Source organism: Dermacentor andersoni, chromosome 7 (assembly GCF_023375885.2).
Source record: "Dermacentor andersoni chromosome 7, qqDerAnde1_hic_scaffold, whole genome shotgun sequence".
Taxonomy (NCBI): Eukaryota; Metazoa; Arthropoda; class Arachnida; order Ixodida; family Ixodidae; genus Dermacentor; species Dermacentor andersoni.
The window spans coordinates 171,393,873-171,408,083 of record NC_092820.1 but is presented as its reverse complement, the minus strand read 5'-3'; positions in this window follow the sequence as shown (position 1 = coordinate 171,408,083).

Here is a 14,211-nt window from a genome sequence, read left to right as displayed (position 1 = left end):
AGTGGTTTGAAGAGGTTTTTCTTTTTGCATAATTTAGTTTTCCTTAGGGGGAAATATTGTTCGTTTTTGTGTGGAAAAAATGAGAACTTCATCTGTTGTTTTGTTCCTATATATATATATCCCAGGAGAAAGTTATTTGACATGTGATTGGTTGTGTTACATTTCAGGCTTTATACTTAAGGAAGGAACATGGCATTGCAAAGTCAGGACGTCGACATCTCGGAAAAGATAGCATTTACATAAGAGCAATAGCTTCTGATCATTTCGGCAGCTAGCCAGCTGGCCACGATAACTTCCGTTCGTAACTATACATGCGTGTTCCAAGGGAGGCCTTAAGCAATGCGATCCGCATTGCCAATCAATCGCGAACGCTCAATGGTGTTTTGCGATCTGGTGGGTTTGAATCAAAACATTTCAGGGACAATGTTGGTGCTTTCCATTAGGCTTACAACATGGCAGACCCTGAATTTACAAACAAAAAATCTATAAGTGACCACTGACAGTTTATTGTCCAAGAGAAATGAGGGGGAGGGAAAGGAGATCTTACCGTTCTTTCATACACGCAACGAGTAGCGCCTTACATAAGCCTAATTTGCTTCAAAGATGGAGTCCCAAGTGTGGCGAATTTGTCACGCTAACTGGGTGAAGCACACAATACTTGTAACGGTAACTTTTCCGGTGCACTGCGCCAGTGACGGATATCACCAAGGTACAATAAATTTCGTCTCAGAGAATGCTCTGTAGTCCAGCCAGTTTAGTGTTGTCTGTAGAGAGGGACGTTGTACGTCGCACTGAGGGCGAGTGCACAACAAATGTTTGGTGGCTTCCTCAGATCCCCAAGAGTCGTACGTTAATGAATCGGTCACTCCAGTATACGGTAAGAATAAGCGTTCGCGAATGCCACTCTGAGCCATACGCGGAGAAGCAACCTATCCGGGCGTCAATGCAGTTTTAAGAAGAAAGCTTTAAGTGACTCACACCCCCGATGGCTTAGAAAAAAGCTGTCATCATCAGCAATAGCTCCCCCCCCCCTCATACACCCCTAAGCAGGGAAAAAAATGCAATGGCTCATCCCCCTCGCAATGCAGAGGCTACAAGCAATGTGACGCGTACAGCGCATGCATTCATTCGAATCACGCATACAAAGCACAGAAACGCGGCGTCTAGTCGAATTGTACAAAAAAAAAAAAAAATAAGTCCCGTGACCTTCTCAATGGCTCATACCCCCGTAAGGCTGAGGTTACAAGTGCTCAGCAAAGTGAAGGGAGCAGTGCATGTATTCATTGAAATCACCCACAGAATACACACAACAGCATACGTTTCAATCCCCTGATGAAAAGATACAACGTCAAGTCGAACGGAAAAGTGGTTGGCGTAAGTCTGATACCGCTATAGGAGCGCGCGACGCCGCAGCTAAGCGTCAAAAACGATCCGAAGAAGTCGAACTGCGAAAGCAGCAATGCGACGATGCGAGACGGCGCATTACCAAGTGTGCAGCAGGCTTTCGCCTTCACGGGTTACAGGAATGTAACATGTTGCCGAATTCTTTTTTTTAATTCAGTGGCTTCAGCGACTGCTTTATAGTCCTGCTGTCTCTGTACAGCGCCACTCACTCCCTCTTTCCGGCTTTCTATTCCTCTTTCCCTTACCCACAATGTAGGGTAGAAAACAGTACACTGACCTGGTTGATCTGCTTAGCTTTCCTCTCCGTGATTTCTCTCTCACTCTTCTTCCGGTACATAACGCGTTAAAAGGCCAATTTCTTGCCCCGTGCTTCAAAAGTTGTTCTTACTTGAAATGTGAAGTTGGCATATTTGCACAAAGTGACATTAAGTGATCAATTTAATACTAAGTTGTGATTGAAGTATTTTTCAGCGTATTAGACAGAGAGAAGAAAGTGGACACAGACAGCCCTGAGTGTGTCCACTTTCGTTGTTCCTGTCTCATACGCTGACAATACGTCAGGCATGCAGAACCAACTAGCCCAACAATCAACCTAGTTGTGCTCCGCGCGGCCATTATGTGCTTTGAATGATACTGATAATTGAAAGCAACCGCTTTGAAATATATTAGTGGCCAACGAAATAAATTGGCGCCAAAGGCAATTTTAACTTTACGACATCATTCTTACGAAATGTTCCTGTTACTCAATTCTACGAGACACTGTACCTTTGTTTCCTCTGTGTAGTCATATACTGAATTCTGTCGGCTGTTTCTGGGCTGTACCATTTGAACTGCTAACTTCGACAATCAAAGCACTACATGTACGCTATTCCAGCCGGCTATCTTACACTGACACGCAGACATGCGTTTTAGTCGCCTCCAGCGTGGCATGCGACGAAAGCAAAAAGAAAGAAACGGAGAGAGAGCAAGCCGCGCAGCGAAATGACGCAACAGCATTTGAAGTACTGAGCAAGCACTCTTAAGGATGTCATATAGACTACGCATGCGAAAACTAGTTGAAAGCTGCCAGAACCATTTGGCTGGCAGTAAATTCTTCTTATGGTCGTGCTTAGTGTGTGATGGATTGTCTTTCTTCAACGTTCACACCCAGGCAAACCACTGAAGGCAAGTCAGGAAAAAGAACAAAAAAATGGGAGGGAAGGGGGTCAAATTGAAGTGAGACCATCATCACGCCAATGCATTCCAGAAGTACTACCCGAAAAAAAGAAAGCTCAAAGGTAGAATAGAGTATTTTGCTCACCGAATGGTGCTTAGAGAAACACTCCGAAGTTAGGTTCAACATAATTTTTTTACACAATGTGAAATGAATCATTTGAACACTTCATTGAACCCGCTTTCGCACGTCACTACTGGAAGCACGCCATGCGTAACGTCATGACTTACGTTAGATAAGGGAATTTCACTGTGAGAAATAACGATCGACTAACACCACAGCGCACATCCCGCGATACATTTTTCGTCAATGTTATGAGGAGAATTCGGAAAATCTAATATCCAGGAGAAAATCGCGTTCACAAAAAGCCACAGCTTTTGGTCATTTCTCTCTAGTACCTCAAGCTCGTGGCACTGCCCGTTGCATTCCCGAAAATGCCAACCAAGTCGAAGGCATCATGTGTGTATAGGCTGTGCGGGGATGAGGAGAATACTCGGCGCGTCTGTTTTACATGGCGTAACACGGCGTGAATTCTGTCGAGGCGTTATCCGTGCTGAAAGTACGTGTTGTGACCGTGTGAGTCTGAGCTTGCAGAGAAGGAGTGAAAGGCTTCTGCTGAGCATCTTCTCCGTGCTTGAGCTGGATCCGCAAGCTTCCATACTAAAATTGTGCCGAGGCAACTCTGGCGCTAGCAGTCGTTCAACCGCTGTTGTAATCCTCAATCATAAATTGATTTTCTATTGATTTGGCATGGCTTGGTGAACAAGATATATTGGGGTTTCTTTTCGTTCCTTGTAGTTTTAACGAGTTACTTTCCCACCACATTACCATTAGTTATAAAAGTTACCTGCTTGACTATTATCTCGCACAGTCGCTTAAGTTTTTCAGCCCCCAATTAAACCACCTCACTTACCAGCTCGTGACTATGCGAGATGATGATTGAGAAGTAGCACCCACCCTGGGAAATTTTGACAGCTGTTCAGCGCTCGAAAATGGGGTCGCTTTGTCCATCAATCAATCCTGTCGTCATCGGGCTCCCAACTCATCCTCAATTTCGCCACTGCACTAGAATGATGCAAAAGAAAACTTTGTCTGCCACAAACGCTACATTGCTCGCACTGCAAACATCGAAGCCCCAGTGAACCAATGACGTTTACACCCGCGTAGTCGTACCAGCGAGACATGTCTGTTCTGCGTAATCAGAGAACCAATTGGAGCATAAGAGCTGATATTCCGCGCATGATATTCAATGCTTTGATAATAGAGGCGAAACGCTTCAAAGGAAAATGAAGGGGAGTGTCGCTGGCTGCAGCTGGTTCCGGAATACCGGAGCTCTTGCATCACAGTAGGCGTTAAATCTGAATGTGTGCATAATATTCGAAAGGTAGCCCCCCCTCCCCCCCCCCCCTTCCAAGGAATGCTTAGAGCAAAAGTTCGCCTAAGACCGGAACTAGAATTCGAGCATGCGTTCCTGCAGCAATATTCACTTGGGAGGCGCACGCGCTAATCACTATGGTTCTGCGCTTGGGAAATAGTGTGCAAGGTGTTGGGCTTTACTCATATTCTGAGAGCGGCGGTGTCTGTGCACCTTTTCCGCAGGCCACAAAGCCAATACTGCATATAGGACGAAGGTGGTGTGCGCATTGCATCGAAGCTGTCGTTAAGGAGAGGCGGTGTTAATGGGCATATTTTCGTCGCCATGGACGTGAAAACTGCGTCGACGGCACAGAAGACGCTTACATGACAATGGCGTTGATGAGATTCAAACACACATATGCAGAATAGAGCATGCGACAAGTGGAAAACAACGTCGAAAGCATCGACTGCGCCCCTGCCGACAATCATGTAACAACGACTATAAGCCACCAAGTTAATATATAGCAGCTCAGACGATTCAGAGCGGCCGAATGCCCTTTATACGTACAAGCACTGAAAACTTGCAGTAAGAACGAAGGCGAGATAATTCTTTTTTTGCACACAAACATCGTAGATGGCACAGCATCATTACGCTTATGATCATTACGCTATTGATCGAACCTCACAGATATTAATGTCACACCGGGCATCTCTCTCTCTCTCTCTTTCTTTCTCTCTCTCTTCATACCACACAGAATTCGTAAAAGTCACCTGCATCGGACAGCATAATTCTAGTCATTCAGATGGTTTCCTCAAAAAGGCGGCCATTACTTGCACGAGAAATCGAAATGCATAGTCCAGTAATTGACAAAACATTGGAAGTATCGCCCGCAGGGCGAAGCACTGACTGCGATATATCAAGGTTGCGCTTCAACTTGTCGGACGCTGTTCTAAGTAGTCAATTCAATTCAATTCAATTCAATTTATTTGCCAGAAGCATCTGGACGGCTTCCTGGCTAAAAGCTGCTAGAGCAGCTTGACAAAAGGCGCAGGAAGCCGTTACAAGGCATAGCGGACAAGACACATAAAAAAACAGGTATAATCGCAAGCAATGGAACCAAACACGATTTCAGTTTAAGAAATCAGTTTTAGAAGCTACGCCAAAGATTAGCAAATTAAGTATTGAAAGAAAGAAACAAAGTTGAGAACAGGTAAAGAAAAGACACAAAGTTGAAGTTCATTCTCAAATAACAATTTCAAGTGCACTGTACGCAATCAGTAGGCATGAAAACACGAAATAAAAAAACAATATGACTTACAACACGATACATAAGCAATCGCAAATACTCTGTACATAAACAATACACAATAGGCCAGAAACACGGTATCAAACCGAAAGGTCACTCACAATACGCTGAATCTTTTATTTAGTTACAATTGCACAACATATGTTCGAAGCTGCCTTCTACTATATCCAGCAGTATTTTGGTACTCATTAAGTGTTAGGGGAACATTGTGAGCCAGTGACTGAAATTTGTAATTCGTACGAAAATGTGGTATCGCCCACATATCAATGCAGCGCCTTTTAACAGTCGACCAGTAACGTTGTAACGATGCCAGAGAAGAGAGAGAGGTAATTAACGATTTTAGTTGATGAAAAATTAAACAACTGCAATAACCGAAATTCATACATTTTATCCTCGCGAAGTAAATTATGCTCTAGAAATGTTTCTTTCGTGGTATCTGTGCGTTCAAGATTTGAAATTTGTCGTATAATTCTTTTTTGTATGGTAAAAATCTTATTTATATTAGTTTTAGTTGTGGTAGCCCAAACCAGGTTGCAGTATTTTATGTGTGAATAAAACAGAGCGTAGTAAATTTGAAGCTTTGCTTGTAGTGGAACAATACTACGACAGCGCGATAGTACCCCTGTAACTGCAGACAACTTTCGACAAAGAAATTCGATGTGAGTATCCCATTTTAAATTTGAAGAAAAATATATTCCTAGAGTTTTGTGGTCACTGCCAATGGCAACAGGCTGGTGTCCATAGCTAAGCTGATGAGACGAGGAAACCTTTTTGTTTTTTCCATAGAATATGATGACCCTCGTTTTAGTTGCATTAATCCTGAGTCTATTTTTTTATGTAGGCGCCTGCGACTAACGCCGACACGAGGGTGCGCCAAAATTTCTGGCACCCTCTTAACACGCCGTGCAGGACATTGCACAGGCGCCTACTACGCTTCGTTCGCAATTTTAATATTTAATAGTCTATGAAGATTTAATATAAACGGTATGCGCTGTGATTGTTATAATTCATGACAATTGCTTGGGGGCTGCCATTCTCAACATCCTGAGGAATAATTTAGCCAGGAACTCAAGACCTGGTATATATATATATATATATATATATATATATATATATATATATATATATATATATATATATATATATATATATATAAGTTGCTTCTATATGTAAGCAAGTTTAGTGATTGTATGCTGCAGCAATATAACCTGCATATATGGCGTATATAAGCATGTACCATATAATTTTAGTTTTTCATGGGCGCTGCCATATTGTGTAGGTAGTGTCGCCATCAATGGCCAGTCAGCATGCATTGGGCGGGCGCTCCGTGTTGTATACCAGGTATATACGCTCGGCAGTAGTTTATGGTGGTTGTTCTCGCTCTCTAGTAGTCTATTTAGTATGACGTAGCGTCTTTTACGTGAGAAAATGTTCTGTGAGACGTACTGAAGCGATTTCCGTCGGCATGGTTTGAGTTTCTACTGGCGTGGAGGTGGATGAAGCACCCAGAGCGATGTGTGCGCGCGTGTTTGATCCTGCAATCAGGCTGGGAGATCCGTTGTGTAGATACAAAAAAAAAAGACAACTAAGATTTCAATAATTCGGATTTACTTCAGCTTTCTCGTTGCAATTATAAGCTGTAGTTTAGTGGAAATGAATCGTTGCGAAACACAAGACGATTCTAACAGCGTAGGTGCCATTATCCTGCGGCAAAAAAATGTGCTGTTTACTTTGACAAAAGTACAAAATTTTGCCTGTACATTCATTTCGTAACTACCTCATTTGTTCGGGGAGGCTCCCACCCACGAATAAAATAGTTTTGGTTAATGTTACAGCCTGTACAGTACAGTTAGAATCCCACTTCTCGCTTGCCAGAGCAGCCAGCTGCGGTCTCCGCGAGCGTCCGAAGCAGTGTTAGATGCTGGGTTATAGATATGTTTGTCCTTCATAGCGCATGGCCCAAGCATTGAGCATAACCATGCGAAGTACTTTTTCGGCGTCATCCAGTGTGGGCTCTTTTTATTTTTTTGGGAAAAAGAGGATGAAAACAGATTTTTTTTTCGGTTTCGTTCGTACTACTGTTCACGACTCACACACCCATTTTGCGGAAATTGCGTTCTCACAGACAGGGTCCCCTTTGGATATTACTATTTCACAGGCCCAATGGGCAACGCCGAAGCACAAATCTATATGTATCATGCTGGTTTACCAGCCACAGTAATCGATGGGTTGAGCCACGCCATCGGCGTCATACAGGAAGCTATACGCGTAGTGCGCGCCGATGGACGCGCCACTGGTGGCGGCCTTGCGCAGAACACGCGGGAGAGGAGCCAGGCGCGCGCCGTAGTTTGTTGTGTCGTTGATAGTGCTTCTCTGTCTTATTCACGTTTTCATAGCAAAATAGGCAACACCCTTCGCATGTGTGGGGTGGTCAAAGCTTCAAGGAATGTCGAAGAAGAATTGTTGCACGGTGGGGGGCTCAAATACCGGCGCAAATGTGCACGCGATACGGTTCTAATCATTCCCCGCAAAGCCTCATCAGCGGGAGCAACGGTAGCAATGAATCGTCGATTCGGCGGGAAATTTCTTGTTCTCATCATTTCCTTTGTCCCGTCGGTGTGTTTTTTTTTTTTTTTTTTTTTCACTCGATCATAGCTAGACGCGTAATCGACGAAGTTAGTCTGCCGTGCAGCATGCGGTTTAAAGGCATTTCGCTAAATTTCGCAATGCCATTTGCCGCTTCTTTACAGCTTTGCGCTAGCTAGGCAACACGACTTGACGAGCCCATTGTGTTGTAAAAGCTACTGGAGTTTGCAAGAACTGAAATCGTTGGTTTTATGTCGCCCGGTAAATCCTCGCACCAGCTGTCGCGCACTTCATGTTTCTACATCTATTTTATGCGTGGCTTTGTACATGTTTAACTGTTGCTAGTTGCTTCATGCGTAACTCTTGCCGATTATTTGAAGCTGCGAGGTCTTCACCCTGCCTCGTTTGTAAAGGGTATAAATCACGCGGCGTCTTATCGTAATGATACCAAGCAAGTGCTTCTTCAACAGCTTTATTGTTTTCGCCCGAGGGCATCTTAGATATTGTTCTTTTTTTTTGGGGGGGGGGGGGAAATGGGTGTTTAGAAAATAGGTATTTCAGGGGGCGAGAATTGCTAATAGCTGCTACATATGGCATTTTTGTTCCATATTTCGCTAAAAAGTTCGCGTCACGTTTGGGAAGCCATCACACCTCGATGCCGTCTGAGCAGACTTAACACGCCGAGTGATTTGTTTGTTTCACAACATAATCCCTTCTTGCATGTGAATTTTGTACTCAACTGAATTCTTTCTTATTATGCTTACGCCGCAGAGGACTAAATCCAGCCTTGCCGCCAGCGCTCATCTACTTTGACTGGCGCTGCTCTGCCTTTATATATATCATGTGGCACCTCTTTCTAGTAAATTAAAAAAATACTGAAAAGTTAGTCAGACTTTAGCTATGTACGTTTCCAAGCAGCTGCCTTGGGGAACATAAAATTGCAAGAACTCGTATGCAGCATCATTGCATCGGTGGTACAGCGCTAACACGCGCTTTTATCAACCCATGCGTTTGGTGACTTCGTTGACTAGTGTACGCGTTTCCATCAATAAATTCGCAATTACTCTTCTTGAGGCGACTTTGACGGCACTTATTCGGCGATGTCACATGTATACATCGGCAGAAAAATCACAACGTCATATGCAGACATCGCACCATGCGGATTTCTTTGATATAAGTTTGCGCTAACGACGGGTGCTTATTATTGAGGTACAGAAGCAGCATTACGGCAAGGGTAGAATTAAAAAGAACGATCGAGAAATCGCATTACACTACAAAACAAACATTCGGGTAGTTAACATGAGCTTCACTTCATGTAAATGGGGTTTCATGGCGCTTGTTTGCGGGAAGCACATGGCACGTGTGTGAACCGTGTTGTCCCAAACACCCGTAACATCGTATTCATACCCGCTCCCACAGAGGTCAGCGCCTTCCCTGCAGCTGTCACCGCAGAAGAAGCAGTCTGGCACCCGAACAAAGGAGAAATCGCAGCCGCGAACTTCAGCCACCCTTGTGTGCAAAGGGTTGTCGCCTGCTAATGCTCCCGCGCGTACTGTTGGAAGTGTACGCTAGGTGGCTAACAGTGGCGCCTCTATAGGCGGGGCACGAGGCGTATAGCGTAGACATAGCGTGGTTATTTCACTTCACTTTATTTCCTTAAAGACCCCACAAGGGGGTGTTACATAAGGGGTGGGTTGTACAAAGATGTTAATAATGCCACAGGTTTTTAACAAGACAGGTATATGGATACACTTTGAATAAAACGTGATGGACAGGTGATTGAAACAATGTCGTGGGGAAGGCCATTCCATTCTGAAGCTGCGCGGCAAAAAAAGATGATGCAGAAAAAGTTGTGGTGCCAGAACGGGGTCGGGCGACTTGAAGTTGATGGCCCGTGAGGGGGGAAGTGTGCGCGGGGGGATCGATGTAAGGTGGATGGCTGAAAGAACTGTGATAAAACTTGTGGTAAAGTGATAGTATGGCGATCCTGCGGCGAGACGAAAGAGTGGGCAGACCAGATTCATTTTTAAGGGATGACACGCTGATATCGTATGTATAAGAAGAATGAATGAAGCGAGCAGCACGATTTTGCACTGCTTCGATAGCGTTAATCAAATAAACTTGGTGACAGGTCTACTAGACTTGAAATGCCTGAAAACAATGCCGGTCGCTGAAGCAAATATTTTATAACGATTGGCGCTTAGATTTTTCGGTATTGTATTAGGTTAGCCGTGTAGGATCACCCATGTTTTAGATCTTTCGCCAAGCTTTCAGATAGTGAGCAGGTCTTCCAATTCATTGTGGCAATTCAAAGATGCCGCTGCTCTTCGCTGAATAAAAACCAATACAGCCAAAATAGCTCAAAACACCACACACACTGCAGCTGATGATGCGTGTCGCATGTTTCGGCAGCCAAGAGAAAATTGCGCATAGTGTAGCTACCGCAGCACCGAGAGCCTACACAGGGGTTCTTCGTCAATGACCTCCTATGAATTCCATCACGAGAATTTCAGTTCTCCGTGAAAAGGCTTGCCACGCGCCCTTTCCTCCTCGCCCGACAAAGAGGCTTACAGCATATATATATATATGGAGTCCCACTGCGACGCCGACGGCGCACCTTCGCTTGGAGTGACCATATAAATCCCTAACTTTTCAATTAGTTACAGTAGGACTCACTGCAACTTAAGAATTGTAGCCGGTGTGTTCGCAAGGCATATCCAGTTGGAAGGAATTTTCAAGATGACACCAGTTTCCGGATAATCATTCCCAAAGTGTCCGGTGAAATGTATTCTCGTTCCAGTTACTTTCGTGCTTATATGCATGAAATGGTATCTTTTTTTTAAACAAAGTGGGACAATAGTGCATTTTTACCTCAGTTTCACGGCCCATATTTCCAAACCCGTGCAATCCTTAGAAGTCATTCCAAGTCGATATGCCTTGCAAAGTCACCAGCTACAATTCGTAAATTCACCCCTTCCCCCTTTCTAACACCCTATAACTGCTGGTTTCTTGGCCTTTCCCCCGCAGTTTGTGAGCGTAGTTATTTGAGGTAAAAGCAAGCAAGCAAGATGGCGACCTCCATTGTGAGAAAACTATCGCAGCAGGTAAGTTCAGAGCCGAAGAAATGGCTGAAGACTGCTGCTATTTTTCCGTTCTTTTTCCTTTGTTTTTATTTTCTTTTTGGGAGAGGGAGGGGGGAGCGGGCTAACTGTTTTTGCTGCTGTTTCCTGCTTCGTACACTCAAAGCAGAAAACCCCGAGGATGAATCAGGCAAATAGCTGTCGTACAAGGCATCTGATATGACAAATTAGCTACGAGAATGTTCACGTAAGAATCTACCGGGTCAATCGAAACCAAGGAAGGACGAGGCTTAGACAAATCATTGTCGTGCCAATACTCTTACCGACTTAAACGTCACGACGGAATTCTGCACGCATACTACCCAGGCCATATTTCTCTGTGGCATTATCGATACGAGCTTCTGTGTTTTTGTCCACCTTTTTGCGACCGCAGTAACACAGCAGGCGGGTCGGGGTTCACCTTTCGATTGCGAACGAGCTTTACCGAGACCCGCTCGAACGCACGCCGTTGGAAACTACCTTGCAACTCACTCGGTTTGCATGCTCTACTCTGTGTCGTCGCCCCGCACGCGTCGGCGCCCCGTCCGTAAATCAGGCCGCAGCTCCTTTCCTCTCGGTCTAAAACGCCTAGCCTGCAGATCGTCTGGAGGTTCGAACCCCGTGGAATCTCAGCCGCTTTCGACTTCTCTGTGCATACGCTCCCGTTCTCTGGTCTGTCCTTTCGGGCGTGACAAGTCAGACCTGGTACCAGCGGCAACGTAGACGCGAAAAAAAAAAAAAAAGAGAGAGGGTGAGAGCGTCCGAAACAAGGGGAAATTGCCGCGTGCGCGCGTCTTGGAGGTTTTTGTCACCGATCGAACCTCGCCAGTTGTTGGGATCGGCGAAAAGATTTTTTGGTCTCCTTGTTTCGCACTTCCACAATGCCTCCCGCCCACCCACGTTTTCTCTCTCGCCCCTCTATCGGTGGCGAGCACCTACACGGCTCGTTTGTCAACGTCAGGTTGTACCTTGCTCTGCTTTCTCTTTGCCACCTTTCAAGGCCACCTCCTCCCAACCCTTCTCTCCATCGCGTCGTTATACGACCGACTCTCGCACTCATTTATATGCGCTTCATGCCTGCCTTGTTTCGTGCTGGATCCTTTTTTTCGGCGTGTCGTAAGCGCGAGTGGGTCGTTGTTCGACTATACGGAAACATGCACGCAGCAGAGTTTCGCCGCCGTCACCCGAGTCCCGGACCGATCTTTTATCTTTCACTCTTAGCCTCTCCCTTTCGCGGGAAGAATGTAGCCTCGTGCACGACCTCTTTGTTTGTTTGTTTCATCGTCTTCTCCTCGGGTCGTTTAGAGGCTTTCTTCGTGTACTGGCTCCCCCTCTGTATCCCGAGAACCCAGCATCTCGGAGGACAGCGAGTGATTTATCACGCCGGCATTTCGGCTGGTGGTCGCGCCCTCATGACTGTCACGCGATCCCTTTTCGCCATGGAAGCGGTGTTCCTGCGCGGCGCCGATGCTTTCCTGCATCTCTATCGCTCGCCGACGACTGCGTTCTTTGCGATCGCTGGCACCCCTCTTCCAATGTGATCGTTTATGAGGCGTTCTAACAATCGCCCGGACATGTGGAAAACCATGGAAAGTCTACGCAAATCTCGGGCAAGTGCCAAGCAGCACAAATAAAGACAGAGAAACAAGGGAAAGGCACGTGGTTAACTAGAAATAACTTGGAGGACGCCTAAGCTTCAACTTTAAGAGTGGAACGCAATAGCATCCGAAGATCCCTGACTGCTTCTCACGCTTCCCAGCAACTGCAGCTCATGTAACCGTAATGTTTACCGAGAAACGCTGGCGTCGAATGCTATGCGCGAAGGCGGGCCTTATAATAGAAACACGGCCTCTTGCGTGGGCCAATCCCATAGTGAACCTCCTCGCCAAAAAGAAACTACATAATTATCAGCTTTCTGTTATAATTTCGTACATTAATTATTTAAGTCTGAGAAGATTTAACATAAAAGGCATGCGCTGTCGGTGTTTTGTTTCTGAACAATTTTTTGTGGGATGTCATTCTCAAAATTTCGAGGAAAAATTTTGTCAAGAATGCAAGAAATGAGCAACATTAGTGACAGAATGGTGTGGCAATATAACCCGCATATAACGCGTGTCATATAGCAAGGCGTGGCACATACACATGCGATGGATAAAACTTTATTGGATCTATTTAAATGTGGTTGGGCCCCTAGACGTCCGGGAGCCCCCTGGCCGACATCTCTAGGCAAGCACGGTCCACCAGCCAGAGCTGGTCATCTGAGCAAGTGGCCCGAAGAACGGCCTCCCATGAGGAAAAGGAAGGGTTGGGAATAGGCTCTACCGCCATGGGCGTGGGGCAGCTCCACAAACAAAGAAAAAGATCTGCCCGGGGCGCTCGGTAGGTGGTACATTGTGGATTATGGAGACCAAGGTAAAATAAATGTGCCAGATAGGGAGAAATAAATGCTTTGATCTGGATCTGGCGCCAGATTGAACTCTGATGGGCGGTAAGGGAATGGTGAGGGGGAGGTAAATCTCGTCTACCATCCCTGTAATACGTGGTAATCTGGTGGTAGGTGCAGATCCCCTTTCCTGGTTTTTCCATGGGGTTGGGTGAGGGGTCGTCCAGGGTCCGGAGGGAAGGACCTCGGACATGCGCAATAACGCGCTCGTTCCTGGGGACACACTCATGCCTAGGTACTCACGTGATAGTCACCTGGTGTGGAAGCGAAGGAATGTTTTGCAAAATGTGTGTGACCGTCTTAGGTGCTACGCCTTGAAGGAAGTAACGGGGAATCTTTGGGAATCGGTGCAGATTTCTGTAATGGTAGAATCCGCAGCCGCATGCGCCACTGCTAGGGCTAATGCGACTCCCTCAGCCCCATCGGTGCGCGCTGTTTTAATCGAGGCAGGGATGTTAATGCGTCCGTCCTCCGTCATAGCAGCCGCCGTGACCGTTCCTTTGAGAGGACCGACCACGGCGTCGACATAAAGGACGTCTTCGCGATTTTGGTAACGTCGCGTGTAGTCATCAGCCCGCGCCTTACGTCGACCCGGATAGCGGTGTGAATTCATGTTTCGTGGCAACACTTTGAGTTGCATGTTAGCTGCGAGTCCTACAGGAATGGGGAACCACGGCTCTTCTACCGGGATCGTGCCGCTTGGCTCACACCCCAGAGTTCGGAGTAGGTTTCGCCCAGTGGGTGTTCGGGTGATACGCAGAAGCCGATTACTCCGCCGTGCCT